The sequence below is a fragment of the Saimiri boliviensis genome, chromosome 2 (genome assembly GCF_048565385.1).
Source record: "Saimiri boliviensis isolate mSaiBol1 chromosome 2, mSaiBol1.pri, whole genome shotgun sequence".
Lineage (NCBI taxonomy): Eukaryota > Metazoa > Chordata > Mammalia > Primates > Cebidae > Saimiri > Saimiri boliviensis.
The window spans coordinates 236,954,430-236,980,267 of NC_133450.1; the positions used below are offsets into that span (position 1 = coordinate 236,954,430).

At 46.6% G+C, this 25,838-nt stretch overlaps 1 protein-coding gene across 4 annotated transcripts in view; it reads right to left on the bottom strand.

Annotated features, from left to right (window-relative positions):
* The window catches only part of SPIN1 (spindlin 1), a 92,313-nt gene extending 70,316 nt beyond the window's left edge, over positions 1 to 21,997 (bottom strand). The window contains exon 1 of one of the 4 annotated variants that reach the window (XM_074395550.1): positions 21,900 to 21,997. The gene's annotated coding sequence lies outside the window, so the exon portion shown is untranslated. Of the gene's footprint in view, positions 1 to 20,161; positions 20,530 to 21,029; positions 21,229 to 21,899 lie in introns of those variants that run through there. The other 3 variants (XM_074395552.1, XM_039474922.2, XM_010348793.3) reach the window with 3 other exon arrangements.
* Between the last annotated feature and the right edge of the window lie 3,841 nt (positions 21,998 to 25,838).

A 25,838-nucleotide genomic window follows, 5' to 3' on the forward strand; every position in this document is an offset into this window, starting at 1 on the left:
TTTGGGAGGCCGAGGCGGGTGGATCACAAGGTCAAGAGATCGAGACCATCCTGGTCAACATGGTGAAACCCCTTCTCTACTAAAAATACAAAAAATTAGCTGGGCATGGTGGCGCGTCCCTATAATCCCAGCTACTCAAGAGGCTGAGACAGGAGAATTGCCTGAACCCAGGAGGCGGAGGTTGCGGTGAGCCGAGATCGTGCCATTGCACTCCAGCCTGGGTAACAAGAGCGAAACTCCGCCTCAAAAAAAAAAAAAAAAATCACTCGAACCTGGAATGCTGAGGTTGCAGTGAGCCAAAATCGCACCACTGCACTCCAGCCTGGGCAAAAGGGCAAGACTCCATCTAAAAAAACAAATATATATATATGCATGCCAGGCAAGTGGATGACGCCTGTAATCCCAGCACTTTGGAAGTCTGAGGCAGGCAGATCACCTGATGTCAGGAGTTAAGAGACCAGCCTGGCCAACATGATAAAACTCCATCATCTCTACTAAAATTACAAAAATCAGCCAGGTGTCATGGCACACATCTGTAGTCCCAGCTACTCAGGAGGCTGAGGCAGGAGAATTGCTTGAACCCAGGAGGCAGAGGCTGTAGTGAGTCAAGATTGCATCACTGCACTCTAGCCTGGGTGACAGCAAAACTCCATCTCAAAACAAACAAACGGCCGGGCACGGTGGCTCAAGCCTGTAATCCCAGCACTTTGGGAGGCCGAGGCGGGTGGATCACGAGGTCAGGAGATCGAGACCATCCTGGTCAACATGGCGAAACCCCATCTCTACTAAAAATATTAAAAAAAAAATTAGCTGGGCATGGTGGCGCGTGCCTGTAATCCCAGCTACTCAGGAGGCTGAGGCAGGAGAATTGCCTGAGCCCAGGAGGCGGAGGTTGCGGTGAGCCGAGATCGCGCCATTGCACTCCAGCCTGGGTAACAAGGGCGAAACTCCGTCTCAAAAAAAAAAACAAAAACAAAAACAAAATGTGAATTATCTATATATCAACAATATTGTCTTGTCACTTAAATTACGGACAAAGACGTCATAGTCTTCTATTTAACAAGGTAGTAATATTTGTGTAACTGTTTCGATATCACTGTTTTCTGTTGTGATCCTGTGTATTTCATTCATTGTGTTCAGAAAGATTCTGAAAAGGCAGCCATTGGTTTCATGAAACTGTCAAACGGTCCACAGCACAACCCTGTCTACCTAAAACTATGGACAACAAGCAATCTTTCTGGATCTTTGATAGGTTTCTGAAGGCCACCTGCAAGTGTCAGTGCAAATGGTCAACTCTTGGTAATAATGGACTGATAATCCCCCCAACAGCTACAAAATTAAAGTAAAATTTACAAGGATATCTCTAGTAAAAAGCCATGAGAAGCCAGAGTTTCTTAGAGAAATAGCCAATTCCAGATGAAGAGAAGGACATTACAGGAGCTTGGAACATCCTGTTTCACCAGAAGCAAGGACGCTACAGCGACGACTACCGGAACTGCGTCAAGGAAACAAACGGGGTTCTTTTGCACCACGTTCTTGACTTCTGTATATAACTGAAAACTACCATGAGAAAAAGTTGAACACAAGCCAGGCACAGTGGTTCATGCCTGTAATCCCAGCACTTTGGAGGCAAGGGAGGATTGCTTGAATCCAGACATTCACGACCAGCCGGAGCTACATAGGGAGATCTCATCTCTACTGAAAATTTAAAAAATTAGTCAGGCATAGCGATGTATGCCTACAGTCATAGCTACTAGGGAGGCTGAGTCAGAAGGACTGCTTGAGCATAGGAGGCCAAGGCTGCAGGAAACCATGATCATGCCACTGCACTCTAGCCTGGGCAACAAAGCGAGACCCTGCCTCACCAAAAAAAAGAAAAAAAAAAAGTTGAACAGACACCAAATATATGCATGAAAGCATCAAATAACTTGAAAGATAGTAAGGTATCAGAGAGACAGAATTCTAACGAGGGAAACCCTACATTTATAACCACTTGGTCCCTGAGAACAACTGCCAAGTGTTAAGGGCAGCTGAGAATCTGACAGCTTGCTAAGATTAGGAGAAATAACTAAAATTCAGAAAATACCAACGGGGATTGCAGAGTGACAGGTAAACTCATCTACCTTCAAGATGGAATCCTGAATTGCTGCACTTAGGAAGTGGAGGAAAAGGGAAGCAGCCAGGCTCTAAGATGTGTAGCTCAACTTCAACTCATCTTTATCCCTAAAACAGAACCAAGGTGATCCCAGACTGCCTATTCCCTGAGGTGCCTGGGGTAGAAGCAAGCATACATCCTCTCTGGATATATCATCCTAGACCCCAAATTTTTCAAACAATATTTGAAATGTAATCTACTAGATGTGTACATATGTACACACATACACGCGCACACATGCGTGCACGCACGCACACACACACAGCCAACAAAGAGACAAAATGAATAAAAACCAGCAGAAAAAAACAAACAAGCAAAATGAAGCAGAGCCTGGCATGGTAACACATATTTGTAATTCCAGCAACTCAGAAGGCTGAAGTGGGAAGATCCCTTGAGGTCAGGAGTTAGAGACCAGCCTGGGCAACACAATGAAACTCCCATCTCTAAAACAGATGTAAATAAGAAATTAGCCAGGTATCATGGCCCACACCTACAGTCCCAGCTACTTGGGAGGCTGAGGTAGGAGGATCCTTTGAGTGCAGGAGTTCAAGGCTGCAGTGACTATAATTACACCACTGCATTCCAGCCTGGATAACAGAGAAAACCAACTTAAAAATTAAAAAACAGGCCCCACAGGGCTGCCAAGTGTTAGAACTGCAAAATCATACCTTAAGCTAGGAGAATAGTGTACCAACAAATGAAATCATTAAATGAAAACTAAAGTCGCTATAATTACAATGTTCAAATAAAGAAAACACAAGATTGAAAACTTCCAACAGACAACTATCAATAAATCAGATATTCCAGAAGCAAAAAAAAAGAAAAAAAAAAAGGATATTCCAAAAGTAAAAAAAAAAACCACACACACACACACACACACACACACACTAACGTATAGGATTAACAGTAAGTTAACCTTGTTAACAATTATTGAACAAAGAGAGACCAGATAAAAATATCCAGGATGAAGCACAAAGAGGGTAAGAGACCAAGGTCTAACGTGTTTAAGTGAGCTCTCAGAAGGCAGGGGAGGAGGGGTAAAGGGGGAATAGCAGATATGGTTGAGAAGATAATGCCTGCCAACTTTTCAAAACTAATGAAAGACATCCCCTCATGGGTTCAATAAAATCCAAGCATCCAAGCAGGATGAATAAAGAAATATATACCCGAGGCCAGGCACGGTGGCTTACACCTGTAATTCCAGCACTTAGGGGAGCCAAGACCGGCGGATCACAAGGTCCGGAGATTGAGACCATCCTGGCCAACATGGTGAAAACCTGTCACTACTAAAGATACAAAAATTAGCTGGGTGCAGTGGCACATGCCTGTAATCCCAGCTACTCAGGAGGCTGAGGCAGGAGAATCGCTTGAACCAAGGAGTTAGAGGTTGCAGTAAGCCAAGATAATGCCACTGTACTCCAGCCTGGTGACAGAGCAAGACTTTGTCTCAAAAAAAAAAAAAAAAAGAGAAAGAAAAAGAAAGAAAGAAATATATACCCAAATACATCATATATATACCCACATCACAGTAAAACAGCTGAAAACCAAAGACATAAAAAAACTGTAAAGCCTGAAGTACCAAAAGAGATTCCAGGCTGGGCACGATGGTGGCTTGTGCCTGTAATCTCAGCACTTTGAGAGACTGAGCAGGCAGATCCCTTGAGCCCAGGAGTTCAAGACCAGTCTGGGCAACATGGCAAAACCCTGCTTCTCTCTACAAAAACTATAAAAAATAGCCAGGCACAGGGTGACTCGGGCCTATACTCCCAGCTGCTGCTCGGAAGGCTGAGGTAGGAGGATCACTTGAGCCTGGGAGGTCAAGGCTGCAGTGAGTCAAGACTCCACCACTACACTCCAGCCTGGGTGACAGAGCAAGACTCTGTCCTCTGAACAGCCCTCACCACAAAAAATCAAGAGAGATTCCAGACATGGGAACGAATATTAAAACTGACAGTTTACCTCTTATAAAAAGAATGAAAACTGACGATACAATTCAATAGCTTCTCTTTTATTTAAAAAGAATTAGGGCCGGGCGCGGTGGCTCACGCCTGTAATCCCAGCACTTTGGGAGGCCGAGGCGGGCGGATCATGAGGTCAAGAGATCGAGACCATCCTGGACAACATGGTGAAACCCCGTCTCTACTAAAAATGCAAAAAATCAGCTGGGCGTGGTGGGGCGTGCCTGTAGTCTCAGCTACTCAGGAGGCTGAGGCAGGAGAATTGCCTGAACCCAGGAGGCGGAGGTTGCGGTGAGCCGAGATCACGCCATTGCACTCCAGCCTGGGTAACAAGAGCGAAACTCCGTCTCAAAAAATAAATACATACATAAATAATAAAAATTAAAAAAATAAAAAGAATTAGAGATGAAGTCTCACTATGTTACCCAGGCTGGTCTCAAACTCCTGAGATCCAGTTATCCTCTCCCCTTGGCCTCCCAAAGTGCTGGAATTACAGATGTGAGCCACTGCACCTGGTCAGAATTCAACAGTTTAACGCCTTAAAGAAAACTGACAACTTACCATTCCGCACACATCAAAAGTATCCTTCAAAAAAAAAAATCAGGCCAGAAGCTCGTGCCTGTAACTATCATTATTATTAATTAATGTTAATAATTATAATCTATATGTTAATCTATATATAATCTAAAATTATTTATTAACTATAAAGCTCTGAATACCTAAGCATCTAAGAATATACCCTCATAAGATAATGTATAAAGCAAAAAGTATCACAACTAAAGAGAAACTGACAAATGCAAAATCAAACTATTAACACATTTCTCTTTTTTTCTTTCTTTCTTTTTTTTAATAGACGGGGTTTCACCATATTGTACTGTCAAGGCTGGTCTTGAACTCCTGGCCTCAAGTGATCCGCCCACCTCGGCCTCCCAAAGTGCTGGGATTATAGACTTGAGCCACTGCACCTGGCCTTTTTTTTTTTTTTTTTGATATGGAGTTTAGCTCTTGTTGCCCAGGCTGAAGTGCGTTGGCACAATTTCGGCTTAATGCAACCTCTGCCTCCCCGGTTCAAGCGATTCTCCTGCCTCAGCCTGCTGAGCAGCTGGGATTACAGGCATGGGCCACCACATTAATTTCTGTATTTTTAGTAGAGATGGGGCATCGCCATGTTAGCCAGGCTGGTCTCGAACTCCTGACCTTAGCTCATCTGCTGCCTTGGCCTCCCAAAGTGCTGGGATTTCAGGTATTAGCCACTATGCCAGGCCAAATATACACTCATACAAGATGAGTGTTCAGTGGAGTTCCCTGTTAGGCCGGAAAAAAATCTAATTGTGACATTAGACCTCGTAGGATGGGCCTCAGCCAATCAACTCAACTGTTAGAGCCCTTTCTAACTCCTCGAACTGTTAACACTGAATTCAGAATCTCTACGTAGTGAGCCCATATCAATAAATTCTGCCTGATCCAACTTTATGTTCCTTCCACTATTATACGATGCCCCTAAGATCCATTGCCACAAATATTCCTTGAGGGTCATGACCATATAGTGCCAAAACTATACAACCTTTCAGAGTGTAGCATGCCTTTCTCATGGTTACCTCACTCTCTGGGACCTGCTGCAAGAACAGTCCAGTCACAGATCTACAAGAAAGAAGGATTACTGGGCAGATTCCCAGAAAGACAGTATCTTACAAGGCAACTACCCAAAGGGAGGCCAATTACAGGTTTTTCAGGCAAAGGGAGATTAAGTTCCTCTGGGAAGGGCTGGAAAGGCTGCTTCTCCCTCAAAGGTAGCTGAGCAACATTTAAAGATTTAAGGTCTCCAGTTTGAACAGAATCTGACCATATGTCTCCAATCCGAACATTCAGGATTCCATTCCTACCAATCAATGATCTCACCCACAAATTGGGAATTACATTTGCACTTTTAGAGCAGTCACAGAAACCTTCAGATTCCTTAAGTGTTACCTGAGCTAAAAATCCAGAAGCCTGAGCTCATTATTCTTTGGATGGTTTGAACTTGGCTGAGCTGAACTACATTCCTCAGAATTTCCTTTCCTTTATGTTTCCAACTTGCAAGGCTCAAGAGATTCTTGTGCAGCAGTTGAGGGGTGCAGAGATACAGCAACCACCCTGCAGCTTGCACACACTGTTGCTGCTCATCTTCTGACTCGCCCCAGTCCTGTGAGGCAGTGGCTGGCCTAGAACCACAGCCACATCCACTCTACCTTCCTCTGTTCCTCTGGGTTCTCCTTAAGCTTCTGTGCCTCCCGGGCTACATTTGCCAAGGATCCAGCTCTTACAGGCCACCCACACAAGCAGAACAGAGGCAGCTAGAAGTAGCATGGCTTTCCATCCTCCCTGCCTATGGCAACTTCCCCATTTTACATCCATCTTCCTTTCTCAAACCACTGCTCTGTGGACTTCAAACTCAATTATGGAGCAGAAAGACAATAGCCTGATAGAAACTGCTTAGCCGGCCGGGCGCAGCGGCTCAAGCCTGTAATCCCAGCACTTTGGGAGGCCAAGGCGGGTGGATCAGGAGGTCAAGAGATTGAGACCATCCTGGTCAACATGGTGAAACCCCTTCTTCTCTACTAAAAATACAAAAAAATTAGCTGGGCATGGTGGCGTGTGCCTGTAATCCCAGCTACTCAGGAGGCTGAGGCAGGAGAATCGCCTGAACCCGGGAGGCAGAGGTTGCGGTGAGCCGAGATCGCGCCATTGCACTCCAGCCTGGGCAACAAGAGCGAAACTCCGTCTCAAAAAAAAAGAAAGAAAGAAAGAAACTGCTTAGCCAACTCCTACACTGTGTGAACTCAAATCCCTGTAACAAATGCCTTAACACATACACACATACCCCCCCCCCATATACTGTTTTCTTTATCCATCCTAGTGGATTTTTCTAAACCGTTTGATCCTGAAAGAAAAATTACAATTAGAAGTCACCAAACTGTTACTTCCTAATCACTATATGAGACATCTGTGCAGCAAACAAGACATTTAATCAACTACACAAGCCTCGATTTCCTCATTATTTAATTCTAGCTACTGCACAGGGTAGCTTGAGCCCTCAGGAACCAGACACTGAGCTAGGTACTAGAAAAGTAATTATAGTTAAAAACAGGAACGGTTTTGCTTTCATGAAACTCAGCCTTTGTGGGAAAACTAAAATTAATTAAATTACATAAACTAAGATAACACTGTAATTGTGGTAGGCACCAAGAGGACTTGACTGCAGAAAGGTCACGAAAAAAGCTGGAGAACTTCAGACAGCTGGGCGTGGTGGCGCATGCCTGTAATGCCTGCACTTTGGGAGGCTGAGGCAGACCGCTTGAGTCCAGGAGCTCAACACCGGCCTGGGCAACAAGGCAAAAACCTGTCTCTACCAAAAATACAAAAATTAACTAGCCAGGCATGGTGCCACATGCCTGTAGTCTCAGCTAGTCTGGAAGCTGAGATGGGAAGATCACCTGAGCCCCGGGAGGGTCGAGCCGGCAATGAACCAAAACTGAGCCACTGCACTACAGCCTGGGCAACCGGAGTGAGACCTTGTCTCAAAAACAACTTCAAGCCGGGCGCGGTGGCTCAAGCCTGTAATCCCGGCACTTTGGGAGGCCAAGGCGGGTGGATCACGAGGTCAAAAGATCGAGACCATCCTGGTCAACATGGTGAAACCCCGTCTCTACTAAAAATACAAAAAATTAGCTGGGCATGGTGGTGCGTGCCTGTAATCCCAGCTACTCAGGAGGCTGAGGCAGGAGAATTGCCTGAACCCAGGAGGCGGAGGTTGCGGTGAGCCGAGATCGCGCCATTGCACTCCAGCCTGGGTAATAAGAGCAAAACTCCATCTCAAAAAAAAAAAAAAAAAAAAAAAAAAAAAAAAAAAAACGACTTCAGGCCAGGAGTGGTGGCTCACACCTGTAATCCCAGCATTCCGGGAGGCCAAGGCAGGTAGATCACTTGAGGTCAGGAGTTCAAGACCAGCCTGGCCAACAGGGTGAAATCCCATCTCTACTAAAAATAAAAAAAATAAAAAATGAAAAATTAGCCAGGCATGGTGGCATACACCTGTAGTCCCAGCTATCCGGGAGACTGAGGAAGAAGAATCACCAGAACCTGGAGAGCGACGGCTACAGTGAGCTCAGATTGCACCACTGCACTCAAGCCTGGACAACAGAGCAAGACTCTGTCTCAAGAAAAAAAAAAACTTCAGACAACGGACACCTGTTGGAGTGGGTGATAAATATCGGCACAGTCCAAGCTCTTACCTTAGTAAAAATTTGCAAGCACGCACACAGAAAATTTTATTACAAAGTGATGCCTGAGCCAAACTCTGAAGACCAGGGATAACTGTTAACAAAGAAAGGCACTCCAGGCAGAGGGAGAGAACAAGTGCCAAGATTCCTGGTGGAGAAGACGGTGAGCACAGGAGAATGAAGGAGGCCCCACACAGCTGGAGCAAAGACAGCAAGGGGGAAAATGGTATAAGATGAAGCTGAGGCCCAAAGTAATTAGTCATGCACCACCTAATGACGTTTCTGTCAACAACAGACCACATATACCACAATGGATACACATTATACTGAGACTGTTTTAAACTAAGTGCTATTTAAAGAGACAAATAGTTAAAAAAAAAAAATTAAAAGGTTTATTAGGTTTGCCGGGCGCGGTGGCTCAAGCCTGTAATCCCAGCACTTTGGGAGGCCGCGGCGGGTGGATCATGAGGTCAAGAGATTGAGACCATCCTGGGCAACATGGGGAAACCCCGTCTCTATTAAAAACACAAAAAAATTAGGTGGGCGTGGTGGTGCGTGCCTGTAATCCCAGCTACTCAGGAGGCTGAGGCAGGAGAATTGCCTGAACCCAGGAGGCGGAGGTTGCAGTGAGCCAAGATCGCGCCATTGCACTCCAGCCTGGGTAACAGGAGCGAAACTCCGTGTCAAAAAAAATAAAAATAAAAATAAAAAATAAAAAAACAGAAAGAAAATGTAATTGTTTTGACACGAACAAAATTACAAATGTTTACTTTCACCTAACAATCTACCTTAAAGCTGTATCTGCACAAATACAAAACAATATATGACAGGTTATTCATTGCCCCAATAATTGTAACAGCCAAGAGAACATCAACAACCCAAATGTTCATCATCAGGCGATGAGCTGCAAGCACAAAATACACAGCTTCTATGAAGCGATCTCCAGAATATATGAAGCAAAAGGACGCAGAGCAGTGTGCATAGAATGCTGCCTATTAAGAAAGGGAAATAAAAAAATACAGATGTGCTTACATTTGCAAAAATGAAATACCAAAAGAAAAAAAGCAGAAACAATTATCTGAGAAAGGAGAAAAATTTGTGGAGGCACAGAATGAAAGTGAGTCTGTGGGCTCGGTGAGGTGGCTCACGCCTGTAATTCCAGCACTTTCGAAGACTGAGGTAGGTGGATCATGAGGTCAGGAGTTCGAGACCAGCCTGGCCAAAATGGTGAAACCTTGTCTCTACCAAAAATACAAAAATTAGCCAGGCACACTGGCAGGGGACCGTAATCCCAGCTACTCAGGAGCCTGAGGTAGAAGAATCGCTTGAATCCGGGGAGCAGAGGCTACAGTGAGCCGAGATGGCGCTACACTCCAGCCTGGGTGACAGAGTGAGACTGTCTCAAAAAAAAAAGGAAAGTGAGGCTGTGCACATAACTTTTTAACACAGCGTCAACCTCTGAACTACATAAATGTTCACATACATGTTCTACACATTAAAAACCACATTAAATAAAAAACACAATTCTTAAAAGAATTTCAGAAAAATAACCAATTATCACATATCATTAGAGAAAATCTTTTCAAATGGCCTTACAAATCAGAAGGTCGACTGTACATGCTTATGTGGGTACACCTGAAGAACAAAAAGAACCATAACCAAACATAAACCTACAGTTGCTTTATTGTTATCAGTGTTATTTTCAAACTACAACATTTGTACTGCAAGATAAAGCAATTATGTTAATGTTGCTAAGAATTTTTTTTTAAAGAAAGAAAAATAAAAGAATGAAGGAGAGGAAGAAAGAGAAGAGGAAGAGGGAGAGAGAACGGAAGTGTTGCTTTATAGCCCAGGCTAGAATGCAGTCTAAAAATGGGTATTGAAAACCTCTTTTACACCAATAATTGTGCTTAATAATGGAAAAAATGAGGGAAGAAAATAACAAACAAGCAGCCAACCAATATTTCATTTAAACCTGTAAGTAGGTGTGATGTGGTGTTAATAAGAGTGTATATTTTGTATATTTAAAGTGGAGAGTTCTGGCCGGGCACGGTGGCTCAAGCCTGTAATCCCAGCACTTTGGGAGGCCGAGGCAGGTGGATCACGAGGTTGAGAGATCGAGACCATCCTGGTCAACCTGGTGAAACCCTGTCTCTACTAAAAATACAAAAAATTAGCTGGGCATGGTGGCGTGTGCCTGTAATCCCAGCTACTCAGGAGGCTGAGGCAGGAGAATTGCCTGAAACCAGGAGGCGGAGGTTGCGGCGAGCCGAGATCGCGTCATTGCACTCCAGCCTGGGTAACAAGAGCGAAACTCCGTCTCAAAAAAAAAAAAAAAAAAAAAAAGTGGAGAGTTCTATAAATGTTTATTAAGTTTACTTGTTCCGGATCTGAGTTCAAGTCCTGGATATCCTTGTTAATTTTCTGTCTCATTGATCTGTCTAATTTTGATATTGAAGTGTCCCACTATTATTTTGTGGGAGTCTAAGTCTCTTTATAAGTCTTATGCACCTGGGTGCTCCTGTATTGGGTGTGTACATATTTAGGACCATTAGCTCTTCTTGTTGCATTGATCTTCTTACCCTTATGTAATGTCCGTCTTTGCCTCTTTTGATCTTTGTTGCTTTAAAGTCTATTTTATCAGAGGTGAGAATTGCAACTCCTGCTTTTTATTTATTTATTTATGCTCTCCATTTGGTTGGTAAATCTTTCTCCCTCCCTTTGAGTCTTTGTGTATCCTTGCATGTGAGATGGGTCTGGATGCAGCATACTGATGGGTTTTGGCTGTGTCTTTTGATTGGAAGATTTAGTCAATTTAAATTTAGGATTAATAATAACATGCCAGGCGCGGTGGCTCAAGCCTGTAATCCCAGCACTTTGGGAGGCCGAGGCGGGTGGATCACGAGGTCGAGAGATCGAGACCATCCTGGTCAACATAGTGAAACCCCGTCTCTACTAAAAATACAAAAAACTAGTTGGGCGTGGTGGCGCGTGCCTGTAATCCCAGCTACTTAGGAGGCTGAGGCAGGAGAATTGCCTGAGCCCAGGAGGCGGAGGTTGCGGTGAGCCGAGATCGCGCCATTGCACTCCAGCCTGGGTAACAAGAGCGAAACTCCGTCTCAAAAAAAAAAAAAAAAAAATAATAATAATAATAATAATAACATATGTGAGTTTAATACTGCCATTTGATGTTAGCTGGCTGTTTTGCCGGTTAATTGATGTAAATTCTTCATTATGTTGATGCTCTTTAATTTTTGGTGTATTTTTGGAAAGGCTGATACTGGTTGCTCCTTTCTGTGTATAGTGGTTCTTTCAGAAGCTCTTGGAAAGCAGGCCTGGTGGTGATGAATTCTCTGAGTGCTTGCTTGTTCACAAAAGATTTTATTTTTCCTTCACTTATGAAGCTTAGTTTGGCAGGATATGAAATTCTAGGTCGAAAGTTGTTTTCTTTAAGGATGTTGAATATTGGTCCCCACTCTCTTCTGGCTTGTAGGGTTTCTGCTGAGATCTGCTGTGAGTCTGATAGGCTTCCCTTTGTGGGTAACCTGACCTTTCTCTCTGGCTGCCCTTAGTATTTTCTCCTTCATTTCAACCCTGGTGAATCTGACAATTATGTGCCTTGAGGTTGGTCTTCTTGAGGAATATCTTTGTGGTGTTCTCTGTATTACCTGGAGTTGAATATTGTCCTGCCTTGCTAGGTTGGGAGTTTTCCTGAATAATATCCTGCAGCGTATTTTCCAGCTTGGATTCATTCTCTTCGTCACATTAGCATTTCGTCGAACCTTTTTTCTAAGTTCTTAGTTTCTTTGCATTGGGTTAGAACGAGTTCTTTTAACTCACAGAAGTTTCTTATCCACCTTCTGAAGCCTGCTTCTGTTAATGGAACACACTCCTTCTCCATCAGGCCTTGTTCCATTGCTGATGAGGAACTATGATCACCTGTAGAGGGAGAGGCGTTCTGATTTTGGGTATTCTCAGCTTTTTTAGGCTGGTTTCTTCCCTTCGTTATAAATTTATCCACCTGTTGTCTTTGTAATTACAGACTTTCTAATTGGGTTTCTGAGTGGACGTCCAACTTGATGATTCCCAGCGCCGGAATCTGAGCAACCCACTGCACTGGCTAAAACAGCGGTTAAGATTGCTGGTGCTTTTCTGACTGTGCAGCAAGAACCACTGCGCTGACGTGCTGGCAAAACGGCCACACCGGCCACGAGAGTCACACTGGCGACCCAAGGGGCTCCTCCGCTGGGAATCTCCTGGTGTGTGAGCAACAAAAATTAATCTGAAAGTGTGGCACCCTCTCGTTCTCTGTGCTTTCACTGGGAGCTACAATCCCGAGCTGCTAGTGATCAGCCATCTTGGATCTCTCTCAGAATGTTAATTTTCAACGTTAGAGAAAAAAGGATAAACTCACAGTAAAAACTGTGATGTTAAATTTGAACTAGAAACAGCAATATAAAAGTCCAAATCTGTACGTTTCCCATGGCTGTCCAATGAAAGCATGGACATCCTAACAGCAAGAACATGTAACACCCAGATTTTAGTATCTAAATTCTATTCATCAATAAAACAAGCTAAAAGAAATGACTTACCTGAATTGAAGAAGAAAAAAAAGAAATGACTGATACGTACTTGGCAGGAAAAGCACATAGTGAACCTCAGACATTTTGTGTCAGAAAGCAAGAAAGGCTTCAGTTATGTGTCACGTCAAAGGAAAGAGAACTAGCTTGAAAGGACCTCAACATGTCCATGTTGTGACAAGCTAAGGAAAAACAGTGAGTATTTCATTAAAACACATTGGATAAAGTCAGGCATAGTGGCTCACGCCTGTGATCCCAGCACTTTGGGAGGCTGAGGTGGGTGGATCACTTGAGGTCAGGAGTTTGAGACCAGCCAGACCAACAAGGTGAAACCCCGTCTCTACTAAAAATACAAAAAATTAGCCAGGCATGGTGGCACATTCCTGTAGTCCCAGCTACTTGGGAGGCTGAGGGAAGAGAATCACTTGAACCCAAGAGGCGGAGGTTGCAGTAAGCCAAGATCACACCACTGCACTCCAGCCAGGGTGACAGAGCAAAACTGTCTCAAAAAAAAAAAAAAAGAAAAAGAAAAGAAAAGAAAAAAAAAAAGAAAGAAAAAGTCTGGGCACAGTGGTTCATGCCTGTAATCCCAGCACTTGGGAAGTCGAGGCAGGCGGATCACAAGGTCAGAAGTTTGAGATCAGCCTGACCAACATGGTGAAACCCCTCTCTACCAAAAATACAAAAATTATCTGGGCATGGTGGCACACACCTGTACTCCCAGCTACTCAGGAGGCTGAGGCAGAAGAATTGCTTGAACCGAGGTGGAGGCTGCAGTGAGCCAAGATTGCGCCACTGCACTCTGGTTGGGTGACAGAGCGAAACTCTGTCTCAAAAAAAAACCACACACACATATTGGATACATAAAAATCTATGGGTCTATAATTAGGCTCTAAAGAGAAAGCAAAAACAGCGTAATTCAAACCCTTTCCACCAAAAAAAAAAAAAAATCTGGCCAGGCACAGTGAGAGGCTGAGTCACAAAATCAAGAGATCAAGACCATCCTGGTCAACATGGTGAAACTCCCTACTAAAATATACAAAAATAAGCTAGGTGTGGGGGCACACGCCTGTAATCCCAGCTACTTGGGAAGCTGAGGCAGGAGAATCACTTGAACTCAGGAGGCAGAGGCTGCAGTGAGCTGAGATTATGCCACCACACTCCAGCCTGGCGACAGAGTGTGACTCCTTCTGGGGGATGGCAGAGGCCAGGCACAGTGGCTCACACCTGTAATCCCTGCACTTTGGGAGTCTGAGGCAAGCAGATTATGAGGTCAGGTGTTTGAGACCAGTCTGGTCAACATAGTGAAACCCTGTCTCTACTTAAAAAAAAAAACACAAAGAGGCCGGGCGCGGTGGCTCGAGCTTGTAATCCCAGCACTTTGGGAGGCTGAGGCGGGTGGATCACGAGGTCGAGAGATCGAGACCATCCTGGACAACATGGTGAAACCCCGTCTCTACTAAAAATACGAAAAATTAGCTGGGCATGGTGGCACGTGCCTGTAATCCCAGCTACTCAGGAGGCTGAGGCAGGAGAATTGCCTGAACCCAGGAGGCGGAGGTTGCAGTGAGCCGAGATCGCGCCATTGCACTCCAGCCTGGGTAACAAGAGCAAAACTCCGTCTCAAAAAAAAAAACAAAACACAAAGAATTAGCAGGGTGTGGTGGTGTGTTCCTGAGTGCTTCCAGCTACTCAGGAGGCTGAGGCAGGAGAATCGCATGAACCCAGGATGTGGAGGTTGCACCGAGCAAGCAGCCAAGATCACGCCATTGCACTCCAGCCCAGGCAACAATGTGAGACTCCATCAAAAAAAAAAAAAGAAAAAACCAAAGCAGTAAAAAGTACATTCTTTTCTCTCCTTATTGCCTGTGTCAAGTAATAGTAATTCAAATATCCAGACAGGCCCAAACATAAACAACTACCAACAGGGGGGGCACGGTGGCTCACGCCTGTAATCCCAGCACTTTGGGAGGCCAAGGCAGGTGGATCACAAGGTCAAGAGATCGAGACCATCCTGGTCAACATGGTGAAACCCCATCTCTACTAAAAATACAAAAATTAGTTGGGCATGGTGGTGCGCGTCTGTATTCCCAGCTACTCGGGAGGCTGAGGCAGGAGAATCGCTTCAACCCAGGAGGCGGAGATTGCAGTGGGCTGAGATCGAGCCATTGCACTCCAGCCTGGCTAACAAGAGCGAAACTTCATCTCAAAAAAACAAAAACAAAACAAAACAAAAAAACTACAAACAAATATAATCTAGTTTTTTTAAAAATTCTGCCTATTTTGTTAAGATGCTACTATAATCTAACATCTCAAATGGTACAAAAATGCCTTACCAGTCTCTTCATCTATTCTCTCAACGTTTGGATAAAATAAGATTTACATTAAATAAATCCTTTCTCCCTTCTCCCCTCAGGAAACAAAAGAACATTTAACATAACATTAAATATTCTGACTTTGTCTTCTCCACCCTGACCAGAGAAATTTTTTAAAAATTAAAAAATTTTTTAAGAGGCCAGGCACGGTGGCTCACGCCTGTAATCCCAGCACTTTGGGAGGCCGAGGCGGGTGAATCACGAGGTCAAGAGATCGAGACCATCCTGGTCAACATGGTGAAACCCCGTCTCTACTAAAAAAAATACAAAAATTAGCTGGGCATGGTGGCGCGTGCCTGTAATCCCAGCTACTCAGGAGGCTGAGGCAGGAGAATTGCCTGAACCCAGGGGGCGGAGGTTGCGGTGAGCCGAGATCGCGCCATTGCACTCCAGCCTGGGTAACAAGAGCGAAACTCCGTCTCAAAAAAAAAAAAAATTTTTAATTTTAAATATTCTGACTTTAGACCCATACTCCATGCCTCAAATGACTTCACCAGCTTCTCTAACAGACTAGACTCTAGAAAGTAAGCTCCCACATGGGCAGATTTCTCCAAAGCCCCTTTAATACTGTTCTAAAACACAGGTCCAATCCTGTCCCTATCTTTCAATGGCTTTCCCCTACCTACAAATTAATCACCAACCACCTTAATGTTATATACAGAACTTAAAATATGGCCTCCAGATTCATCCCCAGACAGACCAGCTATAGGAAACTACAGGTGGTGTTGGCAGTGGTGACATCATCAATATCAACTGGGCATTTACTGAATACCAGGAGTCTGTGAATCATTTCACTTCATTTAAGCTCACCCGATGAGGTAGGTGTTCTCATCCTGCACTATAAATAAACATACTCACAAAGGAAGAAAAGGAAAGGGAAAGGAAAAAGAATGAAAGGGAAAGAGAAAGGGAAAGGGAAGGAGGGAGGGAAGAAAGGAAACAAGGGCTAACTTTTGGTTGGGACTGAAGTCCCTCTCTAACTCCTTTCGTGCCTCTGCTCCTGCTTTCCCCTCCAGCCAGATGTCTTTCCTCTCCCATTCTGATATTCTGTAGAATCACCTTCTCTTCCCAGATACCCTTTAGTGCAAAATTCCCTCACCATATGCATTTGTATCTCCTCTATTAGACTACAAAGTCTGTAAAGATACATCTCTGGTTTTTTTTTATATTTATTTTTCCTCAGACAGAATTTCGCTCTTGTTGTCCAGGCTGGAGTGCAAAGGCATGATCTCAGCTCACTGCAACCTCTGCCTCCCGGATTCAAGCGTTTCTCCTACCTCAGCCTCCCAAGTAGCTGGGATTACAGGTGTGCACCACCGCGTCTGGCTAATTTTGAATTTCTAGTAGAGATGGGGTTTCTCCTGGGCTGGAGTGCAATGGCATGATCTCGGCTCCTTGCTCGCTGCAACCTCCGCATCCTGGGTTCATGCAATTCTTCTGCCTCAGCCTCCTGAGTAGCCAGACCCTGCTAATTCTTTGGAGATGGAGGTATGCACCACCATGTCAGAGTGGTCTCGAACTCCCAACCTCAGGTGATCTGCCCACCTCGGACTCCCAAAGTGCTGGAATTACAGACGTGAGCCACCATGCCTGGCCCTGTTTACGTATTTAGTCAAACACCACCTGTTCTATAAATGGTTAATGGCAATTTTAAGGTCATGAAGAGGCTCCCAGTAAACAACTAATTTCAAATTAATTTGGACTGAATACTGATGGACAACTAAGCCAATGGTTTACTTCTCAACATCAAAAAAATGCTAATAACTACAGCAAAGTTCAAAAGTAGAAAAGGGAAGGAAATCTACTGGCATCAGCTGCTGTATTTCAGGAACTGTACTGAGAACTCTATAAATCCATTTCATGTAACTCTCAGAATAGCCTTATACAATAGGTTTTATCCCAGTTTATAGATAAGGAATTGAAAGTTTTAAAAGGCTCTGGGGGTTGGCTCTTGAACCATTATTTGCTGGAGTTTGGGTTTTCAGGCTCTTTCTGGGTCATAGAATTCCTTGCAGCAATTTGAGAGCTGGAATCACTTTCCACTGGGTCCCAAAGATCCAGGAAGAGCTTAGTGCTGTTGAGGAGACCTCGGATGGACCCAACCACAAAAGTTTAACCCAACCTTGACCTCAGAGGCTTCATAAATGCTCACTGAAGAAAATTTCCGGGACGACTCAGGGGCCTCTTCAGAGATGTCAATAAAGAACCATAGCAACACGACTTTCAACCCTAGTACCAAATCCCCCTTCCCTTCTATGAGAAGATTCGTTCCAACAACTGGATAGAAGAGAATCTTCCAGGACATCAGAAATGGCTTGCCTTGGGAGTAGGAGAAGGAAGAACACTGCTATCTATGCAGAAAGAAAATAGGGTAAAATTGAGATACTTGTTACTCAACGGATTTCCTTGGCTTGAAAAAGAACTAGTAGACACTGGCCTAAAGGGAGTCCAAAATGCATCAAGAAGGGAACCATTCCAATGTGGCTGTAGTTTGTGTGTATCACAGCCTGAGAATGCTAGAACAGAATCATGACACCAAGTCAATTCAACCCTGAATATTACTCTTGTACTTTTCTTGCTAGTAAATTTATGCACCAGGTTGAGAAAGCTACTCTATGCTAGGACAGCCTATATACCAATAACCTTGATAAAAGAGTTCTGTGATGTCTTTTTTTGTTATCTTTTCATTTCTACCATGATACCAGTAATTTATAAGAGATCTATGTAGCTTGAATGTGTTTGAATAACTTCAACATACTTTAGCTTTCCTCTCTGATGTGACCCCAAGAGCCAGTAGGTCCTAAGATTCCCATATGTGTTAGAAGGCTGAAGTCAGTGAGATGAAGCCCAACATCAAGAATCAAAGTAAAGCCACTTGTGGGACAGGAATGTAAAGAAAACATTGGGTAGTTTGGCTACAGCATAATTAAATTTTCTGGTTTTCAAATGTTTGAACTCCAATAAAAGGACCTTCAATGTGCTATTTTCGCGATTTTCAGTAACAAACGTGTGTATAGAGAAAAAAATTAGAAATATTCGAGTAGCATTAAAAAAATTTTTTTCTTTAACAAAAAGGCTGCATGATGAATGAGTCATGTGGCTTTCGACCAGTAAGGATGCTGGTCCATTTCAACCCAGATGCTTCTGACTTGGAAGGCCATTCTTCCAAGCATCTTTTTTCTAGTATGTTAGATATACATTCTGACTCCAGGTCTAACTCCAGAGACTACACTGTTTTCACAATACCATATCTTCTAAACTGAACAAAATACTTGCACAAAATAGTTAATTCTCAGGTCGGGCACGGTGGCTCAAGCCTGTAATCCCAGCACTTTGGGAGGCCGAGGCGGGTGGATCGCAAGGTCAAATGATTGAGACCATCCTGGTCAATATGGTGAAACCCCATCTCTACTAAAAATACAAAAAAAATTAGCTGGGCATGGTGGCACGCGCTGAGGCAGGAGAACTGCCTGAACTCAGGAGGCGGAGGTTGCGGTGAGCCGAGATCGCGCCATTGCACTCCAGCCTGGGTAACGAGCGAAACTCCGGCTCAAAAAAAAAAAGTTGATTCTCTTCTTCCAATTTCTTTTCATTCAGGAAAAGGGAAAGAAAACACATTTAATTAAGCATCCAATAAAAATAAACAAATACAGTATTAACATTTAAATACCTTCTCAGCAAATATTATTTTAAAAGAGAAACCAAAAGAACGTATACCTAACATACTAGAAAAAAGTTGCTAGCAATTAAGGAGTGCAACCAGTAATGCTGTAACTATGTGCAATCAAGTAAGTCACTGGGAAGTGAAAACCGCCTAAATTTCTTCCAGTTAAAACCAAATTAGTAACCCTCATCTTCTCAATATGATAGCCAAATTTGAGATAGTACCCACAAAATGTAGAGGGGCACACACAAGCCACAGCAATATCATCACCCCTCAGTTCACAAGGGAGACACACCATTATCTGAGATAAACTGTAAGGACACCAATGACCAACATACGGTATTGCAATGGCTGTCCCAGGGAACATTCATTTACACTGTTGCCTGGATTTCAGGCATAAAAAGATAACTGAAGACATATACTGGCCCTATTGCCTTGACAATTCATAACCATTTTAACAGTAAACGTTTCGCTACTCAGAAGATTATAAAGAAATTGTATTTTTCATAAGACTGTACGACCTACTACCTATAACTCTCACATACACATATTATACAACCTTAATATATAATTATCAAATCTGATAATGAACGTTCTGTAAATTAGCAGCTACAGCAATATTTTGGTGTTTGCCTTTTAACCAAACTGAGGGGGAGAAGGGGAGGTTGGAATAAGCCTCATTTCACCTGCCCTTTCCAAAACTTCACTTCAAGAGTGTCCAAAAACTCAGTATGTCCAGGTATAAATCTCCAAGTTTGTCTAATTATCACTGCTTAACAAATGCGATGTAAAAAACAATTATTGTACTCTTCATCAATCCTTTCAGACTGCATAGAATTCCTTCCAGAAAATTCCAATTAAAAAAAAGTTAGACAGGTATTCCAATTTTGGTATGTATGCCGTCTTTGGCACAAGTCATCGCAGAGCGAAAGCCTTTAAAACATTTAAATGTTCCTGGCATTGCTTTCTGACGAACGTGATAAAATAGCCAAATAATCCATATTTACCAAGATTAAAAACACTTTCACCAGGTACGGAAAAATCTCTCCAAAACACAAAATCTAATTCGAAAATTATAAATAAAAAGAATAAATGTAAAAACAATTGCATAAACAAACTTTGAAATGCGTATGGGTTGACATCACTGAAGCCATTACTCAAAAAACGAACCTCTGTAAAACCGAGAAGGCACAATCAATGCACTAAGACGCTGGAGAAAGCCAAACCCGAGGCGCTGCGCAGGTCCCGCATCGCACACTTCGACGCATTCATTCCTTGACGAACACATCCAAGGTCACTCACGACGGAGAGGAAAACTGCGTGTCTCCCTCCAGAGCACGCAACCCTATCGCCGCGCCTCCACGGAGGGCGGCGAGGAGACGGGCGCACGGGGAAGGGGGCTGCGCGGGCGCGAGGACCGGCCGGTGGGCGTTCCGGCAGCCTGCAACTTGCGAGGACCGCGGCCATCCCCCGGGCCTGGGAGGGGTGGCCCGAGGGCAGGCCCGCGTCCCCGGGGTGACCCTACCCGCCGCGCCGGGGTCCCGCCCCTCCCCCCGCCCCGCCCCCGTCGCCGGCCCAGGATTATGCAACGCTCCCCCTCCCCGCCCGCATTCTGGCGCAGCGCCCCCTCCCCGCGCCCGACTGCGCAGCGCCGCCGCCCCCCGCCCGCGGGCCTCCCAGCTCTGCTCCAAACAAAGCGCGCGCTAAGGGGCCGGCGGCGGCCGGGCAACTGGGGACAGGAGGGTGGCGGCCATGTTGGCGGGGGGCGGCGGAGACGGGGGAACGGAGGAGTGGGGGCCGGCGAACAAAGGAGCGCGCGCCCGCCCCGAGGCCCAGGCCCGCCCCGCCCGGGTCCCCGCCGCGGCCCGGCCGGCAGGGGGCGCTGTGCGGGCGCCGCCCGCCGGACAATGCTCCGCCGGGCCCCGCGCGGGCCGCGCTCACCTGCGCCCCCGGCCAGGCTGCCGCACCCCTGGCCCGCCCGCAACCCGCACCCCCTCACGGGCCTGCACGACCCACGCTCGCCCCGCGCGGACCTTACCTGCTGGCCGCTGAGGCCGCCGTCCACAGGCCCACGGTTGCCGCCGTCGCTCGTTCGCGCTCCCGCCGGCCCCAGCCCGAGCCAGACGGCGCCTCCCCGCCCCCGCTCCCTCGCCGCGGACGCCGCCCGCCCCCCAGCAGCCAAGGCGCACGCGCACTGCGCCCGCCGAACTGCGACGGCCGCGCCGCCCCGGCGCCTGGCGCCGACGGCCGACTGCGCAGGCGCGGTGGAGCAGGGCGGGGGGAGCGGGGGCGGGGCCTGGCGCCGCTCACCTGGCGGGCGGCAGGGCGGGGCCAAGCTCGGGACTTCCAGGTGCGCGCCGGGAATGGGCGGTGGCCGGCGCACGGAGCCCCGGAGCCGGCGGGGCCGCAGCTTCGCCCGGAAGGCAGGCAGCCAGAGAAGGGCTTCGTTTTCGCGCAGTAGGACTTTCAGGAAGAACAGGCCCCCTTTGTCCTGGGACGTAAGCCGCAAGTCGGACGTCCTGAGGGGCGCAGCGCGAATACCGAGGAAGCCGGATCACGGGCCTGGGCTGCGAGCCTTGGGAGCCCTGAACCTCGGGAACGCCGCGGCGCTCCTCCAGCGCGCCGGTTCAGGGCCGCGGGACGCGAGCCCTTGGAAAGGACGGATCTGCTTCCTGTGGCTCCCTGGAAGAGGCGTCTTCACCACCGCACTGCGCAGAGGCCGGCGGCGTCGCCCGCTCACCCCGCTTGCCGCCTCCCCGCGCAGAGCCCTGCCCGGGTAGCTCAGGGCAGCTGGAGCCCCGGAGCCTCACCTACCAGCACCTGGGCTGGCCTAGGCTGTGTGGGGACGGGACGTGGCTCTGGAAGCCCGGAAACCTGTGTCCAGCCCCCCGCCGCAAATGGAACTCACCCGGCTCCACTCGCAAGGTTAAGAGCCAAAAATTCCCGTGATCGCAGGCGAATTCATTTGACTTCCGTTTCAGTTAGGATGCCTTTTCAGCATTTTGTTGCTTGTTTACGGGAGAAGGGAGAGAGGTCGCATGAAGAGCAGTTTTTATTCCTGCAGAATCGAGTGCGGGACTTGGAGGCTGAGTCCAGCCGGCCGCTGTCCAGTCCCCGCCAGCCCCGTGTCCTGGAGCAGGTCACTGACCCGGTTCCTCGAGTGCGGCAGGACAGCCGCTTCCTAATAAACCGCCTCCCAAAGCGTCTTCAGATCAAATTTCAGAACATCTTATTGGAAAGCACCTTGAACACTCCAAAGTGCAGCACAATTATTAGGTAGCGATACTCTTTGGGCTTTTACTGGCACCTTTTCTTCCAAATAAGATTGATATGTGCCTGCTCAAATTGAAGTGCTTGTCTCAGATGACACACTTGGCAGGCATGGGACGTTCACAGGCCAACTAGAGGGCTAATTTCAATACCGGGATATAAAAGTGCATCGCTGTACTGACAGGTTCACAAGTGTTGAGAGATTATTCACTTTGATTTGTGTATTTAATGTCGTGTGTGTGTGAGAGACAGTCTCACTCTGTTGCCCAGGCTGGAGTGCAGTGGCGCAGTCTTGGCTCACTGCAACCTCGCCTCCCGGGTTCAAGTAATTCTCAGTGCCTCAGCCTCCGGAGTAGCTGGGACTACAAGCATGTACCACCACGTCCAGCAAATTTTGTTTTTGAGACGGAGTTGCCCAGGCTGGAGTACAATGGTGCTATCTCGGCTCACCTCAACCCCCGCCTCCCGGATTCAAGCGATTCTTCTGCCTCAGCCTCCCGAGTAACTGGGATTACAGGCATGCGTCACCACGCCAGTCTAATTTTGTATTTTTAGTAGAGTTCGGGTTTCTCCATGTTGGTCAGGTTGGTCTCAAACTCCCGACCTCAGGTTATCCACCCGCCTTGGCCTCCAAAAGTGCTGGGATTACAGGAGTCAGCTACCATGACCGACTCAGCTAATTTTTTTTTTATTTGTTTAGTAGAGATGAGGTTTTGCCATGTTGGCCAGGCTGTTCTCAAACTCCTGCTTTCAAGCAATCCATCGGCCTCAGCCTCCCAAAGTGCTAGGATGACAGGTGTGAGCCATTGCGTCCAGACTGTTTAATGTCTTATATAGTGGGGTTAGCTCAGAAACAAGGAGGGATGGGAAGAAAGTAGGTGCCCAGAATTCTGCTGGTTGGAACATTTCATCTCACTGGTTAGAGCCCTGAATTTCTCCACCTAAGCACTGTTGACTTTTGGGATGGAATAATCCTTTTGTGTGGGGTCTGTTCCATGCTTTGTAGGATGTTTGACAGCATCCCTGACCTCCACCCACTAGATGTCAGTAGCACACCCACTCCAAAATTTACAGAAAATGTCTTCAAAGTGAAATATGCTGCCCTACCTCCCTCTCCATCCCCAGCCCCTGATTTAAATTTTGCCTCTAGTAATGGTCACACTGGGAGCTATGGAGAATACACAGGACTGGAGCTCACGCCTGTAATCCCAACAGTTTGGGAGGCAAAGGCAGAAGAATGGCTTGAGCCCAGGAGTTCCACAAGGGCAACATAGCAATACCCCAACTCTAAAATAAATAAATGCCGGGCGCGGTGGCTCAAGCCTGTAATCCCAGCACTTTGGGAGGCCGAGGCGGGTGGATCACGAGGTCAAGAGATCGAGACCATCCTGGTCAACATGGTGAAACCCCGTCTCTACTAAAAATACTAAAAATTAGCTGGGCATGGTGGCATGTGCCTGTAATCCCAGCTACTCAGGAGGCTGAGGCAGGAGAATTGCCTGAACCCAGGAGGCGGAGGTTGCGGTGAGCCGAGATCACGCCATTGCACTCCAGCCTGGGTAACAAGAGCGAAACTCCGTCTCAAAAAAATAAAATAAAATTAAATAAATAAATAAATAAATTATTTTTAAATTAAAGGCTGAGCACAGTGGCTCACAGCTGTAATAATCCCAACACTTTGGTAGGCCGAGGTGAGTGGGTCACTTGAGGTCAGTAGTTCGAAACCAACCTGGCCAACACGGTGAAACCCCAGCTCTACTAAAAATACAAAAATTAGCCAGGTTTAGGCCGGGCGCGGTGGCTCAAGCCTGTAACCGCAGCACTTTGGGAGGCCGAGGCGGGTGGATCACGAGGTCAAGAGATCGAGACCATCCTGGTCAACATGGTGAAACCCCGTGTCTACTAAAAATACAAAACATTAGCTGGGCATGGTGGCACGTGCCTGTAATCCCAGCTACTCAGGAGGCTGAGGCAGGAGAATTGCCTGAACCCAGGAGGCGGAGGTTGCGGTGAGCCAAGATCGTGCCATTGCACTCCAGCCTGGGTAACAAGAGCGAAACTCCGTCTCAAAAAATAAAAAACAAAAACAAAAATTAGCCAGGTGCGGTGGTATGTGCCTGTAGTCCCAGCTACTCGGGAGTCTGATGTGTGAGAATCGTTTGAACCCAGGAGGCAGAGGTTGCAGTAAGCCAAGATTATGCCACTGCACTCCAGCCTGGGTGACAGAGTAAAACTCCATATTAAAAAAAAAAAAAAAAAAAGGCCGGGCGCAGTGGCTCAAGCCTGTAATCCCAGCACTTTGGGAGGCCGAGGCGGGTGGATCACGAGGTTGATAGATCGAGACCATCCTGGTCAACATGGTGAAACCCCGTCTCTACTAAAAAATACAAAAAATTAGCTGGGCATGGTGGCGCGTGCCTGTAATCCCAGCTACTCAGGAGGCTGAGGCAGGAGAATTGCCTGAACCCAGGAGGCGGAGGTTGCGGTGAGCCGAGATTGTGCCATTGCACTCCAGCCTGGGTAACAAGAGAAACTCCGTCTCAAAAAAAAACAAAACAAAACAAAAAAAATTCTCTTTCTTTATAAATTACCCAGTTTCAAGCAACAGAAAATGGACTGAGACACCTAACGTGAATTCTGATAGGATGGTGGCCTCATTGAGACAGAGGCATCTCTTCTGCGTTGGATGTGATGAGGCACTGAGCCAGATCTCTGACTGAGAGCCACAATTGACACAGGCTCCATGTGAGGAAGTGTGGAGTCCCGGCTGTGGGTCAGAACCGAAGTGACCAGCACCTGCCTGGATGGTCGGCGTTAAGACCAGAGGAGGGGAGCAAATAACGAAAGCACAGAGACAGGGTCAGAAACAAACTGAGCACACGCAGCCCTGCTGGGAGCCTCTCCAGGTGCTGCCCGCTCGCCTGGCTTCCAGGAGGCTGGCAAGGGTGGGAGCGTGCTCCATGCCTTCTCTAGCCCTCTGTCACGTTATCATAGTCTTGTAATCTCCCAGAGCATACATCCTTTCCTCTATTCTCCGCTGTATCTCCACGGCATAGACAAAAGTCTATGAGAGTAGAGGTCAATAGAGACACTATGAGGCTGGGTGCTGTGGCTCACAGCGGTAATCTCGGCACTTTGAGCACTTTGGGGGGCCTCAGCAGGAGGATTGTGTGAACCCAGGAGTTCCAGACAAGCTTGGGCAAGTTCCACACTGGCTCAGGGCTTACTAATGGCTTAGAGCCTATGGATGGCATCCCCATGTTTTCTCCACAACTGCAATACAGAAGTTATTCTTCCATGGGAAGTAACTGGGTTTTTTTTTTTTTTTTTTTGAGACGGAGTTTCGCTCTTGTTACCCAGGCTGGAGTGCAATGGCGCGATCTCGGCTCACCGCAACCTCCGCCTCCTGGGCTCAGGCAATTCTCCTGCCTCAGCCTCCTGAGTAGCTGGGATTACAGGCACGCACCACCACGCCCAGCTAATTTTTTGTATTTTTAGTAGAGACGGGGTTTTACCATGTTGACCAGGATGGTCTCGATCTCTTGACCTCGTGATCCACCCGCCTTGGCCTCCCAAA